We start from the raw sequence: 6,000 nt of genomic DNA, 5'->3' as shown, positions 1-6,000 counted from the left end.
TTCACGTCTCCGTCTGCTCTTTTCTCTCATACTGAACTTCATAGAGATGCTTTAAATTTAAGGTTTTAGTCCAAAACCAAACTTCTGTGGCTACGTTCACATTAGTGGTGGGCGATATGGGGAAAATCATACATCACGATATGGAATTTTTTTCAAAATATATCATGATAAACCATCATTACTTACTTTTTGACATTTAAACCCAACTTTCATAAATCAGAATTACTACCTTTTAGTGCAGCTATATATCAAATAAAAACAGATGAGGTAGATGCAGTAGCTCATTTTTTCTAAAGAACAATGCGTCTCCATTGTTCAGCTCTTATGAGTTTAATAACGTAAAGCACGTCTCAAACCAGCGTGACCGCGCGTGACCCTCAAATACCGTAAAGCAGCTTCACGTAAAGCAACCACATTATGAAGCTTTTTTGTGAAGATTACTTTATTATCACTTATATAAACTGAGTTTATGCAAAGTGACCACGCCAATACATTTCATCTTAGCCTACTTTATATATTTACATGAATAATTGATGAAATTAGTTTAGAAACGATAGGGTATTTATCGTCATGTCGGAGAGCAATACTTCACAAGAAACCACGTTGCTCAGATCAGATTAGTGTATCTTGACGGTTCACATTCAGTGTAAATGTAAGTGATCTGTATCTGTGTGTAATGTGAACACAGAATCTGTTCCTGAATCGTCTCACATGCTGCACATTGATACCTGTATAAACGCCTCCTTCTTCACCACCAACAAAAACCCTCATATTAGAGAGAGGAGAGACTCGTAGCTTTATAAAGGGAAATGGATGAGTTAGCAGCTCATATGTGGAGCATCTTTTGCTGGAGTGGAGAGTAAACAGCTGCTCTGAAGTTCATGCTCAGATCCAGGAGGTGAAAAAAGGACAGGGGGTTTGCTTTTGCTGTTTTTTTTAGCAGCTATAGCTGCACAGCTGCACCAAGAGATACAGTGTGGGTACGAGAGAGAAGCACGTAACGCTAATGCTAATGCGTTAAATAAAAAAAAAAATCTCATAAATTCAGATTTGACCGTTCACATTCATGTCACATGTCCGTGGATTGGATACGTATCCGATTTAGAACCACGTATGAAAGTGACTCAAATCTGATTTGAAACAGATTTAGCATGTTTACACACAGACATGAAAAAATCAGATCTGAGCCACACTGCCAGGCTGAAGTGACTCCCATCAGATTTGTTTGCTCAATGTGAATGTAGCCTAAATGAAACAGAATAGGTTTTTATAAGGTTTTTTCACCATTAAAACATTATTTAAAGCATTAATAAAACCAGTTTAATTTTGAAAATATTTCTTGAACAAGCAAACTTTTTTTTAATATTCCAGCAGACGAATCAACAAAGCACAATATATTTACAATATATTAACCTTGATACTTCTAATCGTAAACTTACCTCAGTAGTGCTTTTCTAAGATAGTGCTTTCTAATCTTCTTACTGATCACCACAGTGTGCTATTTTAGCTGTAAATGTATCCAGCTGCTGTATCTCCAGATATATAATCCCTGATTATAGAAAATGTGTGGGATGTGTTTCTATTGGACGCTCTATTAACACTCCTATACCCCTACCACCCAATCTGCTTTAGATATAAGATCTGCTTTAGATTTAATTTGGTTTAAATGTATAAAATAAGCAGAGAGTGGTGTGTGGTGATTGGTAGGTAAGGGGTTAATGTAGTTGAGTTGAGGTAAGTGAGTAGGTGGTGGTTGATGATGGGAGTGACCTTTAGTTTAAGGTGGTTTTAGTGTGTTTTTATGATGTGAGGGATGTTAAAGTGTCTCTGTGGAGAGTAAGTGAGGGGGTTTATTGTGTGGAACAGACAGCAGTGAGCGCCGGGTGCCGGGAGGACGAGGCGGGCGGGTGCCGGGTTTGGCTGCTGAGAAAAGGCCATCTCAGCGAGACCTGGCGGCTCGGAAAAGTCAGGGCTCTCCCATGCTGTCATCACCCAAGCTCCCGATCCGCAGACTGATGTTCCTCATCGATAAAGCAGATTCCCGTCTCCTCCGCGGAGCACGGCGGCGAAATGCCAGCGGCGGCTCGTTAAACCGAAGCGCGCCGAGGCCTTTAGCGGAGTCCGGACTCGGTGGAGAGGAGACGGACCACTTCACGCTTTCAGAGACGACGACGAGGAGAAATGTCATCCTGTTCTCAGAGATGTTCATCACTACATTTCCCAACAGATTGGACTCTTGGGAGACGGAGGCGTCCACAGCCGCCGGGGGACAGGAAGTAGCCCTAATTTATCGGAGGCTTGCTGTGAGGTGCCCTGTGATTCCCATCACTAACTCTAATAGTGCACTGAACAAAAATATAAAAAATACACTTTTAGTTTTGCTCCCTTATGTTCACAAAAGTCCCCTTTCTTTCAAATTTTGTTCACGATTGAATCTAAATCTCTCTCGAAAAGGCTTTTAAAGTTCTCCTTCCTCTAAAATCCTCTTGTTCTTGTTATTAGTAAAATACAGCAGGTCTCTGAGTTGCTGCACATGATGAAACTCTTCCTCAACCTCTTCCTCATTCTCTGCAGCATCTAGTAAAAAAAATATTTTGAAACGAGTCGATCAGGAAAACCACCGTGTCTACATCAACCCGTCAATTAGTATTCATGACCCCTCCCACCTCGGCTCCGGACCGCCCACAGGCAGAGCTGAAGCCGGGCGGCGACGCCGTCTCATCAGATAGGAGATAACTAACAGCGCTAGAAACAGCATGCAGTTCATTCCTGTGTTATTTGTGTGAATAACACATCAGTGTTTATATACTTTACCCAGTAATTCAGAGCTAAGAAACAAATGGTTAGAATTAGTCTATGGAGGAAAAACACCAGCAGCCAAGTACTATTTAGATAGGTAGGTGTTTAGATGTTTAGAACAGTTCTGTTTACACTAGTTAAAAGTTAAAATCCACCCCGGAGTTTTGTTTGTTCCAAGTGCCTGGGCGGCTCTGCTGCAGCTCAGCCAAGAAAACTCAGCCCAGGGTGGATTTTTACTTCTGGACCTGGACTCTACCCACCTCTGTGTGTAGGTAACTATAGGTTTAAATAGGATCTCCGGTGGATTTGGTGTTTTACAGAGACTCTAAGACTCTAGGTCAGTGGCTGAACTGCACGACACATTTTGTAAAATCCAATCCTGCCAAACTAAACCCCACCATTCTAAATCCAACAAAACTCAACTCTACCAAATTCAACCCCCCCAAACTTAGCCCAACAAAATAAATCCAATCCTAGTCAAACCAACTAAACCCCACCCAACAAAACCACATCAAACCCAACTAAACTCAACCCCACCAAACTCAACTCCAACGGACTCAAATATATGCGCTGCTTGAAGCTTGTCTGTTAGCTGCTTGCACCCATGTAATCACGAAACACTGATGGGATAATATCATAGTTCAATATCATGGTTTTGCTTGAGAAAAGGTGGAAAATCTATTTTTCTTATCCAAGTTTTTCTGTAAGGTATGACCGGCATACCATTTAATACCATATACCTTTTTATTCTATACATTTATAATAGAATTTCAGCTGAGATTTGTTATACCAAGGTACACATTATTATTTTTTTTTATTTAATTTGGCGTGACCGTTTCTGTTTCAGGATTCTCTTCAGCGTTTTGTTTCCATCCACCTCTGGGTGCTTTCTGAACTATATTTGGGGTCATTGTCCTGCTGCAAGACCCATTAGCTATGACTTAAACCCATCTTTCTCACTCTAGGATCTACATCACGAACCAGAATCCTTTAATAATCTTCAGATTTCATGATTGCTTACACACAGTAAATCCACCCATTACCAGAGGCAGCAAAAGATTGTTCAACCTCCACTATATTTGACTGTAGGCACTGAAATATAAATATATATTTATATAGAGATCCCCTGAAGGTCTCCTCTCAGAAATACCTCACACCTCTGTTCTGTGGTGAGGTGAGCTGGTGTCTCTGGTGTCTTCACCTCCGCTGTTCATAAACGGACGATAAGAGTTTTGGACGCTGGGGGTCGAGGACGGAGCTGCTGGACCCGTGTTTACCGTGCCGTGACTTCTGCCGTGACCTTCCCCCCTCGTCCCCCGAGGCTCTCATCCGTCCACCCCACCGCGGGGGACGAGGACCACTTACGGAGCTTCAGCTAATGAGGTTAATTAGCTGCAGTGATTGGTGGAGCAGGGCCAGGCCGGTTGTTGATGAAGCTGCTGATGGAGAAGAGTCACGTTTCTGGAGAAAAATAAACAGATTAATACGTATAGAAATTAAAGGACATCGCAAAGGGCAAAGAGCCACCTGCAGCTTATAGAAATCAGGCTAAGAACAGGCTAAACGCTAATCACACTAGCTAAACGCTAATGCTAATCACACTAGCTGAGGAAACGGCTGCTCAGTATTAATATAACGGGTATTTTGTGCAGCAGCAGAGCTGTTCAGATTTCATACAGGATCTTTGTAGCAATCGAATTTTTAAGAAATAAAACATCAAAGTGAAGAGACCTGCTGCTGCAAGTTTAAATATTAGTTTAATTATTACTAGATTATTAATTGTTAATCTCATATAGTCTCCACACTGAGCTTAAAGAGGTAAAGTTTAACCTTTAGTCCACCCTGTGACTGTAAACTATCAGTAATTATAATAAAATTTAATAAAATTCAACCCCACCATATTCATTAAACTCATCACCAAACTCAATCCCCAACAAACTCAATTCCCACCAAACTCAATCCCCACCAAACTCAACCCCACCATACGTAGCCCCTCCAAACTCAATCCTTCTAAATTTAACACCACCCAACTCAAATTTACTAAATTTAACACCACCAAACTCAGCCCCTTCAGACTCAGTCCCTTCAGACTCAGCCCCTCTAGACTCAATCCTACTAAATTTACACCACCAAACTCTGCCTCTTCAAACTCAACCCTTCCAGACTTAATCCTTCTAAATTTACCACCAAAGTCATCCCCTCCAAACTCAATCCCACCATACTTAGCCCTTAGAAACTCAACTCTTCTAAATTTACACCACCAAACTCAACCCTACTTAATTTAACACCACCAAACTCTGCCCCTCCAAACTTAATCCCACAAATTTAACCCCTCCGAACTCAGCCCCACCAAACTCAATCCCACAAAACTCAAACCTACTAATTTTAACACCAACTAACTCAGCCCCTCCAAACTTAATCCCACTTCCAAACTCAACCCCTTCTAAATTCTACCCAATTAAACCCAGCCCCACCAAATTCAGTCCCACAGTCCCACCTCTAAACCCCATTTAAAGCCAATGGTGCCAAACTGCACCAAAAACGATCACAATAAAAAGACTGAGTAAGATCTTTTGACTTATCTTTTAACAAAGCAACAAAACTTAAACCGGTTTAGATTGTATACGAGTGCGTGTTCTTTTAGACTGATGTAAATAAAGGGTTAATGAGTAAAGGGTGGTTTATATGGGTAAAGCAGTGGAATAGATGAGTTATGGTTGGGGGGGTTAATAGTGTAGAGAGCAGATGGAGATGGTTAAATGGAGGAGAATCAGGTTTAGATGCTGCTCTGTGTAAAGTGGGGGTTATTAGGTGTGGAGGATGCCGGCGCTATAAGTGTCTGGTTGTTGCCGGAGCGGCGCGGCGCGGTGTGGTGTAACCCCGGGGCTCCCGCAGGGGAACCGGAGCGGCGCGGTCGACCCATTCCTCAGACAGATTTAGATTCCTGCCTTTCAGATCCCCTGCTTTCTCTCTCGGCCCACTCAGACCCCCCCCCCCCACCACCGCACCGCCGCTGTTCACTCACTAACCTGCAGAACCTGTGATTCTACACAAACCCACCGGAGAGAGAGCGTCACCGAGCCTCGCACCATCATCTGCACCATCATCACCATCACTATACTTATAGAAACCACGCTACTCTCTCACCATCATCACCATCATCTGCATCACTATACTTATAGAAACGGCGCTGCTTTGTGT

This window comes from Astyanax mexicanus, chromosome 3 (genome assembly GCF_023375975.1).
Source record: "Astyanax mexicanus isolate ESR-SI-001 chromosome 3, AstMex3_surface, whole genome shotgun sequence".
In the NCBI taxonomy this organism is placed as follows: Eukaryota; Metazoa; Chordata; class Actinopteri; order Characiformes; family Acestrorhamphidae; genus Astyanax; species Astyanax mexicanus.
Note: the sequence above shows the minus strand (reverse complement) of the source record.